The sequence below is a fragment of the Sus scrofa genome, chromosome 7 (genome assembly GCF_054392235.1).
Source record: "Sus scrofa isolate SSC_HxYL_T2T_F1_AM1 chromosome 7, Sscrofa_HxYL_maternal_Yorkshire_Landrace_v2.0, whole genome shotgun sequence".
Classification (NCBI taxonomy): Eukaryota; Metazoa; Chordata; class Mammalia; order Artiodactyla; family Suidae; genus Sus; species Sus scrofa.
Genome location: NC_139389.1, coordinates 1,315,216 through 1,336,238, shown reverse-complemented (window position 1 = coordinate 1,336,238; position 21,023 = coordinate 1,315,216). Strand labels below are relative to the sequence as shown.

Sequence of the window (21,023 nt, the reverse complement as noted above, 5' to 3'; positions counted from 1 at the left end):
TGTGGCCCTAAAAAGCAAGAAAAGAAAAGAAAAGAAAAACTCTTATAATGTTCATTGAAGACTGCAGTTTCAGATGTTCCTATTTCAGCCCTGCTTGTCCTGAGAGGGAGGTATTGATACTTTGCTGGTGGGACCGTTGCTCTTGGTGTATTTTTCAGTTAACTTCTGTTAACGGTGTGGTCTAGGAAGGCACCTGATTAACTCGATTCCTAATATTTCGGTGTCATCATGACGCATACCAGTGCCTAGCTTGGCTGCACTCTTATTTGAGGGACAGTGACAGGAAGTGAATGTAACTCAGACCTAGCTGGTGGTGTCGGAAGGCTCAGGGGTCGTGCAGTCCTGACGTGTTCTTCAGAGATTGGGGGCTGCACCCCGGCCCTGGAGAGGGCAGACCCGCACTTCACAGGGTTACGTTACTTCTACCCGAGCACCAGGGTCCTACCCATGGCCAGTCCCGAGAAGAGACAGGATGCCGTTGGCAAGAGCGTAGGGCGAGGCGGGCGCCTGGTGCTAGGAGTTGGAGGTGGTGGGCCTCACCCGGGCAAGGGGCGAGGCTCCGGCCCATTTCTCAGTGGGCCTCCTCCTCATGGAAGTTGACCTGGTGTTGTGCAGACTCGTGAGCTGCTGGGAAATGCAGAAGCGCAGAGCAGGTGTCTTGACCGCCAGCCTGCCTGCTGTCAGCTCACAGAGCAGTATTTGCCTTCTCCTCCTCCTCCTCCTCGCTTTCTCCTTCTCTCTCCCTCGTTATAGTTCTCTGCCCCCCCCATGCACACCCTTTCCTTCTTCTTCAGGGTGGGCCTTCAGGCTCGGAGGGGGCCGCTTATCCCTGGGGCCAGAGCACGGCAGATCTGTGCCGGCAGCCTGGCCGCCCGGCCGCCCGTGGCCCCTCCCCGACTGCCTTGTGGCTGGTGATTGTGCCTTAGGAGAGTTTGGAAAACAAACACCGGGTTCTTATTTCAGTGGTTCTGGAAGGAGTGTTGATGATGTTTGCAGATCAGGGTCCAGGTGGAAGCTGGTGCTCTCCCCACCCCACCCCACCGCTCACCTTTCAGCGTTTCCTCCTCCTCCTCCTCCACGTTGGCGCCTTGCAGTCCTTCCTCCGGATCCCCAGCTCGACGTGTAACCACAGATGCTCTTCTCCCTCCTTTCCGTGCAATAAGGATCATTAGCGTTGGGCTTTCACAAACACCCTGACCCGGATGCGGCCTGGGAAACCCGAGGGTGCACCCTGATGCAGCGTCTACGCAGAGCAGCCGGGGGGAGCGAGGGGCAGCAGCGGGGCCTTGGCGAAGGCCAAGGGCAGCTCGCTCTGGGCTCTTTCACAAAGGCAGCGGGTACCGCCTCCTGGTCACCCGGGGCCTGAGTGTGCAGACCCCGCTGTGTTCCGACGGCCTGTTCTCCTGGTTCCCAGCTCTGTGGCCTCGGGCCTCTCTGGGCATGGCTTTCTCTTTGTGAAACGGACACGACACCCCACCTCCCTCCAGGAGAGGGTCGGGTGAGAGCGCCGCCGTCTGCCCAGCCCGGCTGGCGCTTGCAACGTGTGCCTTGCTTCTTCCCTGCAGCCATCCTGAACGCGTCCCCCTTGTTCCAGAGTGATTTTCCTGAGGCTGTGCTGTCATCCTGAAGGGCATACTCCATTAACTTCCCTTTTCACGCCCCGATCACATGTTTTTAGGAAGGTGCTGGTGCTCGTCACCCGCCCGCAGGAGTCCCCTCATCGGCATTTGCGCAGAGACGCTGCGCCAAGCTTGGACACAGATGTTCCTGACCGCCTGTCCCTTCTGTGTAAACGTGCATGTTGCTGAAAGGCCTGGTCACACTGTTTTCCCCTGAGAAGACGCGTGAGCTCTTCCAAATGGGAGGCAATGCTTCAAACGGACTGTAGTTTTCAGCAGGGTGGCCCATCACCAACGTCCAGTGTCCTGCCGCACTGGCCGCCCAGCCGCCCGAGCCTCGCACTCAGAGGTCACTGTCGCCTCGTGGCCAGGATCCTCTGTAGAGACCCCTGTGGGGAAGCGGGATTCGGAAGGGCAGGACCCGGTGTGTGTCTGTAAGGACGAAAAGGGCTGTTCCAGAAGCTCCCAGTCCACTTATCCCAGAGGCGTGTCACGGCTGAGCGTCCTCGGCCCCGGGTCCACTTCCTCCTCTCTCAAGTCCTTTCCAGCCACTGTCGTGGTGATTTCCCGTGGCGCCCTAAGACCTTCCCATCCAAGATCGTTGGTGACCTCTCGTTGCTCTGCGGGTGTCACTTCGGTCCCCTGCTGTCACTCAAGGCCCTTGATCTTGATCTTCTCCTCCCTCTTTGCTGTCAGCCCCCTCCTCCCAAGGTTGGTGCATCTCGGATCCCACTGCCGGCTTCTTTTCTGCCCTCCTCCCCGGAGGAGCCTGGATGCCCTGTGCTGCGGGCCGACCGTAGACGGGGGGACTCGGGCTCGTGGCTTCCAGTCTCCCTTTACTTAGGTTTTGCTTTATTTAAAAAATTTTTGGGGAGTTCCCGCTGTGGTGCAGCAGGTTAAGAACCTGACTGTAGTGGCTGCGGAGGTGCTGATTTGATCCCTGGCCAGTGCAGTGGGTTAAGGATCCGTGTTGCCACAGCTGCTGTATAGGTTGTAGCTGAGGCTCGGACTCAGTCCCTGGCCCAGGAACTTCCATATGCCATGGAGGAGGCCATAACAAAAGAAAAGAGGGAGGGAAGGAAGAAGGAAGGAAAGAAGGAGAAAAATCACCTGCTTTAAAGCACAGGAGCTGCCGGTGGGGTGGGGTGGGGTGGGGTGGGGGTCAGCCTCCCCCCTTCCCCCCCCCCGTCCTCCCACGGCAGCTGCCTTTCAGCTCACAGCCGAGGTGCCCCTGCAGGCCCCTCGGTGCAAACTTGGGGGAGCCTCGGGCCCTGTGGGTGGCAGGTGGACACGAGTCTGCTGTTCACGTAGCTGATTGGGTGCAGGGCCTTTTGTTCCGTCTCAGACAGTTATCTTTTAAGTACATGGTGAGAATAGAGAGGCAGCCTTATGTTTCTGGGCTTGGCTCTGGTGAGCACGGGGACTCTGAGAGATGACAGGGAAAGTGGCTGCGTAGCAGGGAGGGCGCCTCCCCGCATGGGGTTGTTCACGGGCAGCCTTGGCTTCTGCGGCGCGGAGTGAGAAGCCAGAATGAGCTGCAGTGGCTTCAGCTCACAACATTAGCGGTCGTTGTATGATCTTGGCCATGAAATCATCTCAGCAAACACCTACAGAGCATTTAATTCTGAGCAGTTTAAGTGCTTGTTCATCTTCTGAGATGGGCCCCAAATGTCCCCGAGTCCCCGAAGCCTGGCTTTGTTGTTCAGGGAGGTAGGGGTCTCCTTAGGCAGTGTTATCTCTCCACGGCGGTGGTGGCAGGTGAGTCCCAGGGCGTCCGTGTGGATGGGGGAGGCGCAGGGCGCGGCCGTGGAGCCGAGGCAGTAGATGAGCTGCGAGAGCAGGGCCCTAGGTCGGGTTTGGGCTCCAAGACCTGGAATAAACTTGCTTCTGGGAACCTTGGTTTCTTAACCATCGAATAAGGATAATTAACCCTTAATTGTAGGGTTGTTGGCACACAGCAGAGTTTATAGTAAGTGGTATGGCATTTATAATCGAAAACACTTTAAAATATTCGCATTAAAATGTGGACAGTATCCAGACGACAGGTGTACGTATTTGACTATATTGAGAATCGTCACTTGGGAGGATACGGGGAAGGCCTGTTCGTGTCCCGTGTCTCTGACACTAGAGCAGAGGGTAAACACCTCCTTTCCGGGAGGTGAAAGCACCTTGCCAAGGCGAATCCCTTAATTTCTGGCAAAGAGGCCAGTCCTTAGCTTTCCCGAATGACCCAAATGAACCACCTGCCCCTCCCTGGGTCTTCCTCAGCGGGACTAGACCGGGTTGATGAGCGGCCCAGAAGGATGGGGCTGGCGTTGTGGGGCCAGTGTTGTTGCTTATCCTGTTCTTTCCTTTCGCCTCCCAGGTTGTGGGCGTCTTGGTATCAGGTGGATTCCATGTGCCCTTCAGCTTTCCTTTCCTCCTCTTCCCTGAGGTTTGCATTGCAACTCTGCAGTTTTATTTAATTGATTAATTTTTATTTTTATTTTTGCCTTTTCTAGGGCTGCTCCTGCGGCATATGGAGGTTCCCAGACTAGGGGTATCTAACCAGAGCCATAGCAACTCAGGATCTGAGCTGTGTCTGCGACCTACACCATAGCTCACGGCAAGGCCGGATCCTTAACCCACTGAGCAAGGCCAGGGATTGAACCCGCAACCTCATGGTTTCTAGTCGGATTCGTTAACCACTGAGCCATGACAGGAACTCCGCAACTCTGCAGTTTTAAAGAAGAGCTAAGAAAGTGGCTCATCAGCCTTGGGATGGGGGGACTGCCGTGCCAGCTGAGGGTGCTGCTGTGGGGAGGTGGTGACAAGACCCCGTGGGCCTGCCCACAGGCCGCGTGTAGTACTGTCCTTTACCGGCCGCATCTCATCGCGGCTCCTTTGCCATCAGAGAGCATCTGTTTTCAGTCACTTTGTCTCTCAGACATAGTTAAAATAATTCCAGAGCCTGAATGAACTTGATTCAAGTATTGCTTGACTTTTTATTGTCCAGAACAAAGCCAATCTTGTCTTTTTCTTTCAAAGAAGGACTTTGTTTCCTGGTGGCTTTGGCTCGAGTTCATCTGAGTGTCCCATATGTGCACAGGGCTCGTGGGGCTGGCGGTTCGGAGAAGGTGAGAGCTGTCTTGGCCCCAAGGAGCACTCTCATTTGTATTCAGATGCCCTGAGGAGTTCCTGTCATGCCCCAGTGGAAATGAATCTGACCAGCATCCATGAGGACGCAGGTTCAATCCCTGGCCTCACGCTGTGGGTCAAGGATCTGGCACTGCTGCAAGCTGCAGTGTAGGTCACAGACGCGGCTTGGATCCCATGTTGCTGTGGCTGTGGTGTAGGCTGGCAGCCGCAGCTCCAATTCTGTGCTGCGGGTGCAGCCCTAAAAAGACAACAAACAAACAGTCAATGCCCTGAGGTTTTAGTTACTCCTTCAAAAGCGTTATAATCTAGGTAGTTCTAAGATTATTAACAGCAGTTAAAATGTATAGAGTGCTTATATGTGCCAAGCCCTGTATGTGCTAAGATCTTTGCCTGTTCAATCCTTAGCAGAGTGCCACTACTTTCTAAGTCATTTACAGAATTATTATAAGCATAGTTTGATGTTTACTATTTAAAACAGGGTTGGGAGACCTTTTTCCTACCTTATACCCCAGTAAAAGACTTAGTTCAAAAGCAAGGTGGTGAAATTCTGTAAATCTCCATGAAACAACAAACCACACATACAAACCTTTGCTTAATATTAAAATATCATGTTATATATGATTTGCTCTTATATGTTATTGTATGAATTTTATGTTGTATTAGAACAACATTACAGTTTAGTGAGACAGTTTTTTAAACTCTTCTTAGGTTACAGACCCTCTGACTAAAGCCTGGGCCTTTGTCCACAGAAAGCGTGAGTGCAGTAAGCGTGTGCACGTGCACACTTACACACTCCCACGCGCTCACACGCGCGGCCCTCCGGGTACCCCAAAGGCTCGCAGGTCTCCTGGACACATGCTCGTCCCTCTGATTAAGTTGCAGTCAGTTTCATGTTGACTTGAGCTGATGGAGAACATGTTTCTCTTAAAATGTTTGCGTTTAGTTTCTCAGTGATCTAGGAATTATGAAATGAGACTGGCTCTTCTAACAGAATTTAACAGCATTATTCACATATTTCTGAACCTTAAATTTTAATTTAGAAATTAAAATTATTTTACGGTGAATCCTTAAAGTAGTATATATTGGGTTTTTTTTTAGCTCCACCCACAGCGTGCAGATGGTCTGGGGCCAGGAATCGAATGCACACCACAGCAGTAACCTGAGCCACAGCAGTGACAATGCTGGATCCTTAACCCACTGAGCCACCAGGAAACTCATATAATGCCCACTTTAAAAAACCATTTAAATCCCAGATATTTAAAAATGTTAATTATATTCTGGTTATCCTGAAAATGATTTAAGGCAATTTTGTTTACATATTCTGGTTATCCTGAAAATGATTTAAGGCAATTTTATTTAGCATTTTAAACTTTTTATTAAGGAAAATTTCAAATATTTACTAAAGTGGAATCATAGCATAATGGGCCTGTATGTACTTGTCACTTAGATGCGACAGATGCTCGCTTTTAGCAAAATTTACTTCATGTATACCTCGGTGATATTTTTCCATGATCCCCCGTCCCAGGTTTTTAACAGTAAATTCTGGGCACATTATTACAGCTGTATTTGGTATAGTATTTGTCTGTAAATGATTCTTTTGAAAATTAGCTATACTGGAGTTCCCCCTGTGGCACAGTGGGTTAATGATGCAGTGTTGCCGCAGCTGTGGCACAGGTTGCAGTGGCAGCTTGGGATTTGAACTCCTGCTTGGGAACTTCTGTATACTGTGGGTGTGGCCATTAAAAAAAAAAATCCAAAAACTATATTGCCGTGATTGTATATAATAACTTAATTAGTACAACTAGATATCCGTCAGTATTCAAAATTTGTCTTATACTTGCGTTTAATGGTTTGTTTGCAGCAGGGTCCTGATGGACGAGGCCCGTGTGCTACAGCTGGTCACTCTCTCTTGTCTCTCCGTCTCCTTCGGCTCCCCTCCTCTGCTGCTCCCCTTCCTCTCTGGTCTTTGTCTCTGTCTCATCCCCTGCTTGAAGATACAGCCTTCTGCTGTGTCTGTCCTGTGAGTTGGTATTTAGGTTTCAAGCCTTGATGGAGGTCAGTCTTGGTTTGGGGGCGGGTGGGGCAAGGTCATGGCCGGCTGGTCCCTGGTACTTCCGAGGGGAGGCTGTGGTGTCGGTAGCCATTGAGGGTCATCATCAAGATCCATTATGTTTGGAGTTTCCACTGTGGGCACTGTGGCTCGGGGGTTAAGGACCCAATGTCTCCGTGAGGACATGGGTTCGATCCCTGGCCTCGCTCAGTGGGTTAAGGGTCTGGTATGCTGTGAGCTGAGGTGTAGGTCGTAGACATGGCTCCGATCCAAGTTGGGTTAAGGATCCGGCATGGCAAAGAGCTCTGGTGTTGGTCTCAGATTCAGCTTGGATCCCGGGTTGCTGTGGCTGCGGTGTAGGCCGATAGCTGAAGCTCCAATTCAACCCCTAGCCTGGGACCACCCATATGCCACAAGTGCGGCCATAAGAAAAAAAAGAAGAGATCCATTATTTTCTCAGAGGCTGCAAAATGCTGATAACTGAACTCCGTAGCTCCTTCTTCACTAATCCGCTGAAGTGCTTCCGTAGAGAGAAGCTCCTGAGTACTTGGTACCCAGGCTTTGGGGACAGCAAGTAGATAGGCTCTTTCTTCACCGTTCCGTCCTCTCGTGGCCAGTTTTGTTGTATCACTGTCAACTCTTGGAATGAGACATCTGAGTGTGCTCTAGCCAGCGTCCCCATGTCACACGGTCTGATCTGTGGCCCACGGAGCCCCTGGGCCTCTGCGTCCCCTGCCTCGCTGCTTCCTGGGGTGACAGGATGGTCCATGTGGTTTTCTGCTTCAAATCTGGAATCAGTTACCTTTCCATGGAGCCCAAGGGCAAGTTTATTTTAATTTTGAAAGTCTTTAACTAATAAATGAAGTCTTTACTATGTTTATTCTGCTGCTGCTGCTCAAGTGCTGATTTGGGTGAAGGTTTTCAGTCCGGAAGCTTCGTGTCCCCTCTTGGGTTCAGCAGTCGGCATGGTGTAGGGACTTAATACATATTAGGGGCACGTAGTAGGGGCTTAATAAATAGTTGCCAAATTGTTGTGTGGACTATTTGACCAGAGCTTCAGGAATGGTCGTGGGCCTGTCCTCTTCTGCCTTTGACCGGGAGCCCGGCCCCCTCCTCTGTTGCTCAGCAGCGAACGGGGGCCTGGTCGCTCGGCTGGCCCGCGCGGCATCCGTGGCTCGCAGTTTCTCCTTCGGCTACAGGGCCTTTGTATCCGCTCGGGCGCCACCGTGGACACCACCCCTGCCTCCTAGCCTGGCACTGCCGGCTCCCGGTCTGGGCCCCCCCGGCTGGCCTGCTCCGAGATGCCTCTGCCCACACTGCCACCGGCTCTTGCAGGCTCACCAGGGTTTCATTTTTCCCTCTCCTCGGGCCCCTGCCCCCGATTACAGAGCTGTTTTCTGTATCTTTAGGACTAAGTTCATTTGCATTTTTCTTGCTCTGTTTTTCCAAATTGAGTTCCCATCGGTCTCATTTAATTCCCCCCTGCCCTCTCTAGACCCTCGGGGCAGCTCTGTTGCTCTGTTTTACGAGTGGAGAGAATGCAAGGCCCCATTAGCCAAGGCCTTGTGGGGTGGCGTCCCAGGGTGCTCTGCGCTCCCTGACGGAATGTTTTCTTTGCATTTTGGTTTTGTGATTTTGAATGCATATTGTGAACGGGGATTTGCAGTGAGAGCCTGTGCTCCTTCACTGAGTCGAGGGCACTGGGGAGGAGGGTCCAGTGGGGAGCACTCTTCATTTGGCTGACCCGGCGGCTCCCGGAGGGACCTTACAGAGAGCAGTCAGGACCACGTGTGCCCACAGAAGAAATGGTAAGAAAAGCTGATAGGCTTCTCTTTACAATTTTAACAGTGAATTTTTTTTTTTAAGGGCCGCCCCTGTGGCTTATGGAGGTTCCCAGGCTAGGGGTCCAATTGGAGCTGTAGCTGCAGCCACACTGCAGCCACAGCAACACAGGATCTGAGCCGTCTGCAACCTACACCACGGCTCACGGCAACGCCGGATCCTTAACCCACTGAGCGAGACCAGGGATCGAACCTGCAACCTCATGGTTCCTAGTCGGATTTGTTAACCACTGCGCCACGACGGGAACTCCTTTTTTTTTTTTTCTTTAAACAGAACGATTCAGGAAATAACTGCTCTTTACTTTTAGGACAAGGGCTCCCCATCTGAGGTCAGAGCTCAGAGTCCCCTTCTGCTGCTTAAGTGCAAGGTTATCCCAAGGTCGTTCTCTTGTAGCAAAGTCAGAGCTTCTTAGTTTTTCACAAAGTTAATGTAACTTTGGAATACTGACAAAGAGGGTAACTGGAAGACAAAGAGCAAACGGTCCTTTCTAATGCAAAGGCTTCCTGCAGAGAACTTTTCCTCCAGCAACCACACTCTTTAGTTCTATGGAAGCAGGGGTTTGGGGCCCTGCGATTTCCAGAGACTATGCATAGTTCACTGTAGATTGTAACATGTAAGGAGTATCCTGTAGCCTGTATCCTGTTATGAAAGTTGTTGGAATGTTCATGAAATTTCGTCCCTTTGGCTTTTTCATTTCCTTTTCTCTCCTACGTATTCTCCAGAATTGCAGTCCTGCAGGTGCTTTCTGCCGAAGCAGTCTCTTGCCCAAGTTTGGGAAAAGTCGAAGTCACTAACGTATTCATCTGCTTGATTTAAGACATTTGAGGAAGAGCCTCTTGAACTCTTAACTTTCCCAAGTAGAAAATAGCATTTGAGCCACTTAAGGAGTTAGTTGAGGTGTTGCCATGTTACAATTAAATCCAGATGCTAAGAAAGGTCGTGTCAGAGGGAGTATAACTTTTCTTTATCACATCACAAAATATCACATGTAGTTGACTTTTTAATCAATTGAATTACGGAGAAATTTAACACAGGTTCTAAATGAAAAACAAGTAGGTACTCTAAAATTCTCCCACTCAATTCCAGTCTGTTTAATTGAATGAACTATAATTCAGAAGGGATGGGTTAAATTATCAATTGTTGAAAGTTTAATTAAATTTTAGGCGATTGAACTGGGAAAAGTGATGGGAAAGTTGCTTATGTGTTATGTCTCACAAGAGTGCTTGATTTTAATCCCCATCTTGGCTTACCTGACAGATGAGAAGTCGCGTTTCCACGCAAAGTACTTCATGGGAAGGTAGAGTCGGTAGCCGCCTTCTGGACTCGTTTTCTCTCATGTTTTCTGATCCTGTAGCACGGAAGCTTTTCAGAATACGAACATGAAAAATTACTATTTTTTTTTGCCTTACAGGTCTTTGGGAGTTTAAAAAAAAAATGGCTACTGCTTTTTTGAGGGAAGAATTTCACTAAAAAGGAGCATCTTTGGACAGAAGCCCCACTTCTGTGGGCACAGATGCTGTGTTGTGTGGCACAGATGTGCACAGAGCACCAGCGTGTTGGTCTGATCTAAAGTTAAAAATGCGGAGCTCCTGTCGTGGCTCAGCAGAAACGAATCAGACCTGGGATCCATGAGGACGCAGGTTCGAACCCTGGTCTCACTCAGTGGGTTTAGGATCCAGCATTGCCGTGAGCTGTGGTGTAGGTGGCAGACTCGGCTCGGATCTGCCATATGCCACGGGTGTGGCCCTAAAAAGCAAAATAAATAAATAATTAAAGTTAAAAATGCAAATTAGAGGATTATAGGAAAAAGAGTAAATGAAAAATGCCATCAGGAAGTTCCCATCGTGGCTCGGTGGTAACAAACCCGACTAGTGTCCATGAGGATGCGGGTTTGATTCCTGGCCTTGGCGAGTGGGTTCAGGATCCAGTGTTGCTGTGAGCCGTGGTGTAGGTCAAAGATGCAGCTCAGATCCTGCATTGCTGTGGCCAGTAGCTATAGCTCCGATTCACTCCCCCTAGCCTGGGAACTTCCACATGCTGCGGGTGTAGCCCTAAAAAGACAAAAAAAGAAAGAAAGAAAAGAAAAGAAAGAAAGAAAGAAAGAAAATAAATGCTGTCAGAACGCATTGAGCATCATTAGATGTTATTTGAAAAATGGATACTTTGTCAAACATGCTTGCCCCGAAATGGGATCATTTTAATCACTTCTTCAGCACATACTTGGTGTGGCTCGTTGGCGGTCAGGCCTAGTGCTGAGGACTCGGCGTAGCAGTCGGAGGCCTGGAGGATACCTTCCCATGTACAGGCCTGACAGGCACCCCGAACACTCTCCTGTCCTGGGGTCCTGGGGGGCAGACATGTAACAAGCAGTAACCGGATCCGGCTCCTGCTGGGTAGTCGTCCGAGGGCATAGCCTGGCGAGAGCCCTGCAGAGCTGGGTCCAGGGGCCAGGTGTCCTGCCGCTCTGTGTCTCAGGAGAGGGACAGCCCTTCCCCGAAGCCCCAGCCGCCTTCTCGCACGTCCCCTGTCTGTGTGGATCCTGTGTGCTCCTGACCCACCCCTTGGCTCGTTCCTGAGGCCGAGTTGCACCGGGAAGGATGGGTGGACATGTTTGGGATTTTGTCAGCGGCTTGGAAGTTAGCGGACACCAGCGGCGGGGTTGTTTAGTAACGGCTACCGGTGTGCAGGCCGCGTGTTCTCAGTACTTGTGTATGCGCCACACCTCTGTGCTGAGGTGGACGCAGGCACTTCGGGGGCACAAGTGGCCTTGGCCAGGGCTGTGCTGTGGACCTGGGATGCTCATCGCACTCAGATCCCAGCCCTTGCCTCCTCAGCCTGCCATCTGTAGAAAGGAAGAGAGTATTTCTGAAATAGTCTACACACATTTGTTAACTACGATGAAAAATCCAGACTGGTCTACCTTCAGTAGCGGGGAAACTCAGTTTAGGTGAAGCTCCTTGTTTCTGTCCAGTGGGGGACTCACAGTTACTCTCCCTGTCACCTGCCTTGTGTGCAGCAGGCCGTGAAGAGCTGCGTGTCTTCATGCTGCTTTTACAGCGGTGGCGCTGAGCCGGATGCCTCGCTCAGTGAGCCCGTGTTTCATCAGAACAGCTTCAGAATCAGTCTTAAGCCCATGTTAAACACGGTGATGAGTCTTGGGTTAAAAATCCCAAGATTGATTTTCTCCTTAGTTTGAGAGCTGGTCTGCTTTTCTTTGTCCTTTGGGCCACTGATGCAGCTTCTAGAGGTTTTTGTGAGTGCGTGTGCTTGATGACACTGAATGTCAGTAAGACAAGCAGTGGAAGGTTTTCTCAATTCAGTTCTTGGTGTGTGACAGCTGTGCGACAGCTTCAGGGTCTGAACAGTTTTGTCCCTTGGCCCGGGAGTCTCAGAAGGCAGGTGTTGGGCTTGCCTGTAGGAGGAGGTCTTGGCCAAGGATGCCTGCATGTTGTGTGTCACCCAGGGGTGGGGTCAGAGGTCAGCCTGGAACTCAGGGAGTGTCGGCAGCACCCCCCCCCCCCCACCCATGTGAGTTGATTTGGGCCCCGAGTGGGCAGCAGCGCTCTGATTTGTCTCCCAGGGGTATTTAAAGTGACAACACAAACAAAACCTTGTCATACACGAATACCGAGTATCACCGTTATTTAAATAAAGACTGTCTAACTCCAGAGGAGTCAGCAAAGGACCTTAGAGGAGAGAATCCCTAGGAGGTCTGGCTGAGGCGCTGTGGGCTTCTCGACTGTATCTTCCGTTCCTTGCAGTGGTCTGGGGACACTCACCCGGGGACCTGCACTGTGGGGGCAGAACCCGCATTCACAGGTGAGGTGACGGGGGTCCCAAGGGGACGGCCCCTCGTGCATTGGAAGGGCCTTCTAGAGCTGAGCTTGGCGTTCGTAGCTTCAGGCACATCCCTGCTCAGGTCCTTGGGCAGGGCGGCAGGGTCAGGGGAGTGTCTGTGCCACCGAGAAGGTAGCGCCCCTGAGCCAGGGGCATCCTCATGCGTAGCGTGGGGAGTGAGGGTTGAGTTGAGGTGGGTGTTCCATAGCTTTCTTGACTCAGTCCACTCCACAGCCCTTAGAGTCCACTTCTTCAACAAATGTGTGTGAGTTTTACTGGAAGAAAATAGTAAAGCATGGTTTTTCCACGGAGTTCCCGGCATGGCTCAGCGGAAGCGAATCTGACAAGTATCCATGAGGATGAGGGTTCGATCCCTGGCCTCGCTTAGTGGGTTAAGGATCTGGTGTTGCCGTGAGCTGTGGTGTAGGTCGCAGACACAGCTTGGATCCCACGTTGCTGTGGCTGTGGTGTAGGCTGGCGGCTACAGCTCCGATTCTACCGCTAGCCTGGGAAACTCCATATGCCCCGGGCGCAGCCCTAGAAAGCCAAAAAAAAAAAAAAAAAAAAAAAGGTTTTCTAAAATTGTGGGTTCTCAAATGACCACATCTTGGTCAAACTATTTTCTGAAATGCTTTTACGTACCTTTGGGAACTGTCAGTTTGCAGGAAGGTGTTTTGAACAGTCTTGCAGGCAGTTCTCTGAGAGCCTTTTAGATGGGCTGTGGGCAGTACCGCCTCTTTGAGGCCCTGAAGGAGGTGAGAAAGCTGTGTGTGCGTCCTGGGTTAAGGATATGTGCTTACGCTTAACTTCCTGGTTCCTGAGATGCTGTTTTAGGGACGTGATCTCAGGCTTTCCTACCTACCCTGAGGAATTTACTTGTGTGACTTCTTGATTGTTAAGAAACTTGCCCTGGCGGTGTTGATGTGCAGCCTTCCCGTGATAACCTTCCAGTGGGAAGCCCTCTACGAGCCGGAGAGAAGGAGGGATCTAATCTGAGACCATTTTTATTTTTATTTAAAGACAGTGTAAATTGCTCTCACAGAATATTCGTTCCTTTAACAGACGTTTACTGAGCAGCTTCTAGGAATGAAACGCTTCTAGGAACCATGCAGATAAGCTCATGGGGAATTTGAACCTGATACAAGTTTTTAAGTTTGATTACAGTTCCAGACGCTGTCATTATGACCTCAGCGTTTTGTTTTCGCTGTGGCAGGGACGGCCAGCCAGTTCATTACCGCCTTCTCCTCTGACGTGTAAACACAGTCCCTGTGTTACTCGGCGTCAGCTCTGTGCTTGGTTAGAAGACGGCATTTCCAGCTTCCATGGCAGCCAGTCTCGACAACTCTGTACTGAATTTGGCCTTTTGGGAGGGCTGCTTAAAGGGAGTCGGGAGAAGTGCCCCCTTAGCCTTTACCTTCTCTTTCCACTACCTGGTGTGCGGATGTGATGTCTGGAGCTCCAGCAGCAGTTTTGGGTGTTGAGGTAAACTTGAAGACAGGTAAACTTGAAGACAGAAGCTAGAAAGATAGAAGTTGGATCCCTGATTATTGTCGGCCTGATAGTCAACAGCCACACCAGCCCTGCACGGACCATACTGCCAGACTTCTTTTATGTGACACGTGTTAGGTTTTAACTTACACGCAGCTGCCACTAATTTTGGGGAACTTAGGTTTTCATGGTCATCTTGACTTTGGGGGCGTGACTGTGAACGTGATCACTGAGCCGACCTCTGAGGCTTCACCAGTGTGCGTGTCCTCCCCTCATGGCCCCCGGAAGCGGTCATTCCAGTTGGCAGGTAAGGAGCTCCTCAGATGAAGGAACATCGCTGCACGCTTCCTCAACAAACATGCCCGGAGAAGCTTCCTCGGGGCTCCCCAGGCTTGCTCCCAGCAGCGGCCCTGTGATCTCCAGGCCGCACGCTGGACCTCCTGAATAGAACTCTGGAGGCAGGGGTCCAACAACTGGGGCCTCAGCGAGTGACTCAGACTAAAGCTTGAGTCGGACTCAAGCTGCCTGAAGCTTGGGAACATTGCTTTGTGACCGTCTGCCTCGTGTCGCGCAGATGCACGTGGGGCGGGCAGCAGCCGTGGGCCCGTCGGGTTTGAAGCGGATGACTGCGCCGTTTGGTTCTGCTCGGGTTACTTCTCATTACCTACTGTGGAGCTGACAAAGGAGCCTCAAAAAGATGCACGAATTCAATGCAGGAGGAAAGTGTGCCAGGCCTCTAGTGCCCTCCAGGGCTCCCCAGGGGCACCCCTGGGCTGTGCCATCCAGTGCAGCCCACTTGGGCTGAGAACCCAGAGCCAGCCAGCAGCAGAGGAGCAGCGGGAACAGCATTGGTCTGGCCGTCTGGTTTCAGATTTGGGTGTCTGTGCTTTTCTGTGTTCTCTCTTCTACCCTCAAACTATTTCAATGAAAATGGACAAATTGGTTGAAAAAGACTCTGGAACTGATGCACAGTGAAGCGGAGCACAGTAGTATATCTGTTAAGGAAGTCGATACCATCCCCCCAGTGCAGAGGCCCCCCAAAGCAACAGCACGCCTCGGGGCTGGGCAGAGCCGTGGAAGGAGCCAGCCATGGGGCGCTGTGGGGGAGCAGAGCACGGGCGGCTCGAGGTGCCCAGCAGTGATGCCAGAGCCCCTGGCGAGGTCTCCGATGGGTGCAGAGCCCATGACACCAGGACCCGCAGGAACGCAGCAGACAGCTTGGTAGCGTCGTGAAACTGGAGGCCAGTGGGGGATATCAGTGGGAGACCAGTGGGTGTGCCAAGATCTGCCTGCAGGCTCCACAAGCCTGTTCCAGCCGCCGCGTGGGGGTGGGCTGGAGGGGCCGCAGTGGAAGGCGGGCCAGCCGGGTGCCGTGAGGCGGGATGCCGACAAGGAGACGGTCGTGGTTGGGAAGGTGTGGCGAGTGAGGTCAGGTCTGGAATGCATCTTGGGGGCAGACTGTGTGGGTGTCCTCTAGGATTGGACTTGAGGAGGTGGCTTCTCAGCGAGGAAGTTTCTTGTGCAGCTAAGGCGCCTCGAGCCAAGGAGTAGCATTTCGGGCCGCAGACCTCACTGCTTGGAGTTGGATGCACCAGCGTGGCCGCCTCTCACCCGTGTGGCTCGGGCCCACTTCAGCGTCTTCGTTTGCCAAGTGGAGATCCAGCTGCTTTGGAGGCTGCTGCGGGAGTCAGGTAAGAAAAGGCCCGCGCGGGCATTGGGACTGATCCTGTCCGATGGTAAATGGCCAGGACGTGGCCGTCACGACCGTTTCCCTGTGAAACATTTCACATAAGAAATGTCAGTGGTAGAGGTGCAGAGGACAGACCTGCGGCTTCCAAGGGGGGCTGGTGGGGGGAAGACTGGGAGCTTGGGAGCAGCAGATGCAGACTGCGCAGGCGGTGGATGAACAGCACGGCCGCACCGTGCAGCACAGGGAGCTCCAGTCAGCGGCCTGTACAAACCCTAACAGAGAAGACGAAAAAGACGAAAAAGAGTAATGCACGCGTGGGTATAACTGAACTGCTTGGCTGCACAGCATTGTGAATCAGCTATACGTCAGTAAAATCGGAAGGTCGTGTCACGTCAGAGTCTGCAAAAAGCCAAATGAGTAGAAATTTCCCAGCAATAACGGCCAACCCTGGGCTCTCGAACACTCAAGAACCAACCAGAACAAATAAACACCTTCTGTAAACTGAAAAACGAAGAAGGTTGCTGTTAGGAAAAGCTCTTTGTCAGGAGACACATGTTGCAGGTTGGTTTTTGCACGGGCTGGTGGGTGTCTTCGCTTTAGGCCTCGTGGGAACCGCAGGAGAGCCTGACGCACGCGTGGCGGGGAGGAGGGCTGTGCTCAAGCCCTGCGCCCAAGTGCTCCTCTGCCGCGTGTTCGCAGCAGAGTGGGGGCAGGTGCTACGATGACCCTGGTTTTCTCACCCGATCCAGAGCCAGCAACACAGAAGTGACCCCGCCTGCCGAAGGGCCCGCGTGGAGGGAGTGGGTTGGCGACCTCGGCTCCAGGCCGGTCCGGGTCGGGTCCCAGGAGCTGCACGCCCGACATGCTCTCGGCACTGTCAGAGTAGACACCCCAAGCGCTGGTCTTGGCACGGCCTGAAACAGCCTGCTTCAGGAGCGCGTGTCACCCAAATTAAGGCAGTTTGAAAGTCAAGTTTGAAGGCACCTCAGCTTTATCCCAAGGGAAACCAAAGCCTTACCTCACTGCCCCGCTTAGGAAAATGTTAAATGCAGGTATATTTCGGCTCACACGAATTTTATCTTACTGGTATTCTTTATTTTGTTCAAAAGGCATTGGTTTCTTTGGAGTTCCCGTCGTGGCTCAGTGGTTCACGAACCTGACTGGCATCCGTGAGGACACAGGTTCAATCCCTGGCTTCGCTCCGTGGGTTAAGGATCCGGCGTTGCCATGAGCTGTGGCGTAGGTTGTAGATGTGGCCTGGATCCTGTGTTGCTGTGGCCCTGGCCTAGGCTGGTGGCTACAGCTCCGATTGAACTCCTAGCCTGGGAACCTCCATATGCTGCCAGTGTGGCCCTAAAATAAGAGAAAGACAAATAATAATAATAATAATAATAATAAATAAAAAATAAAGATCTTGGTTTCTTGAGGAATGACGTGACCTCTGAAGTTGTTCGTTTCTGTGTGAAGATGTGTTCTCTGCCCTGAAGGGCCCCGTAAGGACTTCCGTCCACGTGGGCCACCCGCGACGACAGTGCGCTCCGCTGGAGACACTTACGTTACCTTGGCCTGCTGGTTACGTGTGGTTTAAAAACACAGTAAATTCACTTTAGAGTCAACGCTTTCTCCAAAGCCATTATAGAAAACTTTGGAGGGACGCTTTACAAATCACTAAAGGGAGTTCCCTTGTGGCCCAGCAGGTTCCCTGTGGCACAGCGTTGCTGCAAGTCACAACTGCAGCGTGGGTTCGATCCCAGGCCCGGAAACTTCCACAGGCCATAGGTGTGGCTAAAACAACAAATAAAAAGTCATTAAAAAAGATCTTGACACATAAAACAGAAACTGCAGCCTAAATGTCACAGCGGTGCCCACGCTGGGCTGTCGCAGCGGACTGCTGTGCTGTGAAGGACTTGGCCTTTCGTCGAAGACTAAGTCAATAACAGGAACTGCCTCGTAAGGCCCGGTTTCCTGCCGGTGTCGGCCTCCCCACTGCCCACTCGCGCGGGCGAGTGCTCGTTCAAGTAACAGCTGGCAGCAGAGCCTGACAGGGAAGGCAGTAGTATTTTTAAATTGGGGAATTGTTTTTCATAAATTTCTTTTCTTACATATTCTTTTCCAATTTCACCATCATTTTTCATTTCAAAATGGAATAAATGTCCTCAACGTGACAGGAAAGACTCTATTGAATCAATGACTGTAATTCCTTCCAGCCCCCTGAGGCCTCAAATAACTTCAGTACCTAAGCATCAGCCGCTTGTTCGCTGGACAGGCCTTCAGAAACGAGGAAAAGTAATTTATGTTGGCAGTTTGGTTAGCAGGCTTCCCATGAACACGCATTCCTATAAAACTAACAAGTACGAACCATTCAAGACGCACCGAGAAAAGTTCTCAGAAACCTTTCAAGTGAAAGCACAGCAGAGAGGAACTCAAGGCGGGGGGGTGGGTTGCACAGCATCCCCCCCACCCCCACCCCCCGCAACCCCGCCGCATGCAAGGGCCTCTCCCGGTGACGGGCCGACTGCGGAGCCTGTCACGGACCAGAAGCCAGGGTTGCTTCTCCGGGACTGTGCACGTGATCTGGGCCCGTCTTTACTTCCTCCTGTGGCCCAAACATTGTCCCCCATGGTCCAGACACTGTCCACTGGGTCCAGACACTGTCCACTGGGTCCAGACACCGTCCCCCGTGGTCCAGACACTGTCCCCTGTGGTCCAGACACTGTCTACTGGGTCCAGCACTGTCCACTGGCTCCAGACACCATCCCCTGTGGTCCGGACACTGTCTGCTGGGTCCAGACACTGTCCACTGGGTCCAGACACTGTCCCCTGTGGTCCAGACACTGTCCACTGGGTCCAGACACTGTCCATGTGTTCCAGACACTGTCCACTGGGTCCAGACACCATCCCCTGTGGTCCAGACACTGTCCACTGGGTCCAGACACTGTCCCCTGTGGTCCAGACACTGTCCACTGGGTCCAACACTGTCCCCATGGCCCAGAGCCAGGGCACAGCTCCTCCTCGTTAGGCTGAGAGGAGCTGCAGGTCAGAAAAATGTCTTCCGCTGTGATAAACCGCAGCCGTCTTGGTGCCTCATTGATTTCAGTGGCTCCCCTGGGCCTCTCTACCCCGGCCGGAGGGGGGTCAGGAGTCCCGTCTCCTGGCCCATGGACTGTCAGGACTGTCCCCCCCAACCCCTTACCTGGTTTTTAGGGGTTGGCTCCCTTCCCACGTGCGTGGCCACACCCCTCCTCCCAAAGGGCAGAGCATTACGAGGTCGTCAAAAAGGTTTGCGTTGAGGTCAGACATTCGAGCACCTCGATGTCAGAGAACACTGTCAGGTGGAGGGAGAGGGAGACAGAGAGAAGTGGGGTAGCCGGCCCTGACCGTGACCGTGACCCTGAGGTGGTGGAGCCCGAGGTGCACCTCCCACTTCGTCATGTCGTCACTTGCTGTCCGGCTAACAGCACGCGTGCTGGCCGGCGTCAATGGCATTGGAAAGGACCCATGATTGCTGCTGAGCTGAAAATGAACACGACTCTTTTTGAAAGTTTTCTTCTCCCGAAACTATTCCATGAGGCCTAAGTTTTTAAAACAACCGCATCTTTTTCGTACTTGGAACACTTAAGTATCTTCTGGGCACTGGCTTTTTTTCTTGTCGCCCCGTTGATCGTCTGCACAGGGGATGGAACCATACTCTGAAGTTAAACACATCACGCGAGAAGAGCTTGGGCCGACATGTGGGCCACGAGAGCTGAGGCCACCTGAGGGGTCCTTGCGGTCGGTGCGCCTGCGCAGTCATGTCGGAAGGTAGGCCGCGCACTGGAAGTGCTGGTTTACAGACGCAGGCGAAATCTCCCGAGATGATTTGTGGTGTTCTTCTCAGCATCTTAGGGTAAACCACCTGAATTCACCAACATCGGCCATTTTGACCCATAAAAATCACAGCACTGGACAGCTCAGGATAAAATCTGGTTTTCAGACCGCAGGTGGTTGTTCTGGGTCACTCACTCAAGAATTCTCCCAGCTTGAATCCTGTGTGCTGAGTGGGCCGTGGGACCCGAGGACAAGCCGCAGACATAGTACCCAGGAGCTCTGTGGCAGCAGCCCCTTCGCACTGAAGTGCCGGCTTGGAGTGTGACAGGCTGTCGCCCGCAGCTTGGGCTCTTTGGAACCGGGGTCTCACCCGGGAGGCTGCACTGGCCGACCAGCGGCAGGGAGCCTCTGGGAGGCGGCTCTGCCTCCTGCAGTGTATACTGACTACTGACCTCCTTCGTGCAGCTGTTGTTGCTGAGAGTGTGTTTGCAGCCTTGCTATTGGGTTCACACTTTTAAAGAAAGGTTGCTTTTTGTTTGTTTGTTTTTAATGAAGTCACCTGCTTACCATTTCGAATGTCCCACCTTTTCCGGGGTAGCATTCCTGGTTTGAAATCTGCTCTGTCTGGTATTAATTAGCCCCTCGGTTTTCTCATGGTTCGTATTCATAGTTATGTCTTCAAGTGTTTGTCGCTGAGTTTAACTGCACACTGATCTATTTATTTGGAGGTTAGGCTCCTGGAAGTCCTAGTTATTGGATACATAACTTTTGTTTGGAAGAAACAGCGCTTTCTAAGTCACACTTGGTCCATGGCAAAGGCCCTCACTGTGCAGCATGGTTCCTACGCGCCTGTGTCCCCAGCCTTGTGCTTGTCCCCCGTCCTCCGTGTGGGGATTGGAGTCCCATGGTGTCATCCTCTCCTAAAAGCCATCCACTGGCTTTTCAGGGAGAGCCAGAGCCCTTGCGGTGCCTGCAGCCTTTCAGGAGCTGCTCCTGCTGCTTTGACCCCATCCCTCCTGCTTTCCCCTCTCTGGCCCCCGCCGCGCTGGCCCCCTGTGACTCAGGGCCTTTCACTCCAGGGATGGGGGGCCGAGTTCTGTCTTCATCATTGGCCCTCCCCCACTCCGTCCTACCTGGTGTCTCTGCCACACTTTCACCCCAAAGCAGATTTGTCTGTTGTCCGTCCCCTACCTGCTAGAGTGTGCGTTTCTCAGTTAGGGACGAAGGTCTCTCTCCTGCCGAGACCCTATGCCTGGAGTACTGTTGGCACTTAAGGTGTGCAGTAAACACTTGTTTAATGAATGGGCGAGTGGGCTCGAGTGGGCTCTGTACCTAGAGTGAGGCTTCTGGCTGACAACATTCATATAAAAACATGCAGGAGCTCCCTGGTGGCTCAGTGGCGTAAGAACCTGGTGTTGTCACGGCTGTGGCACAGGTTCCCTGCCTGCCGCAGGTGTGCAAAAGCAAAGAAACAAAACTCATGTCGATGTCCAGCGGTTTCTAGTTGGCTGTGGGCTGGAGTAGCATTTACTCTGCAGTTTGGGATTTTTTG

The 21,023-nt window shown here is 52.3% G+C and overlaps 1 protein-coding gene across 4 annotated transcripts in view; it reads left to right on the top strand.

The window, feature by feature from the left end:
- The window catches only part of GMDS (GDP-mannose 4,6-dehydratase), a 434,734-nt gene that overhangs the window by 11,941 nt on the left and 401,770 nt on the right, over positions 1-21,023 (top strand). The gene's annotated exons all lie outside the window — the stretch shown is intronic.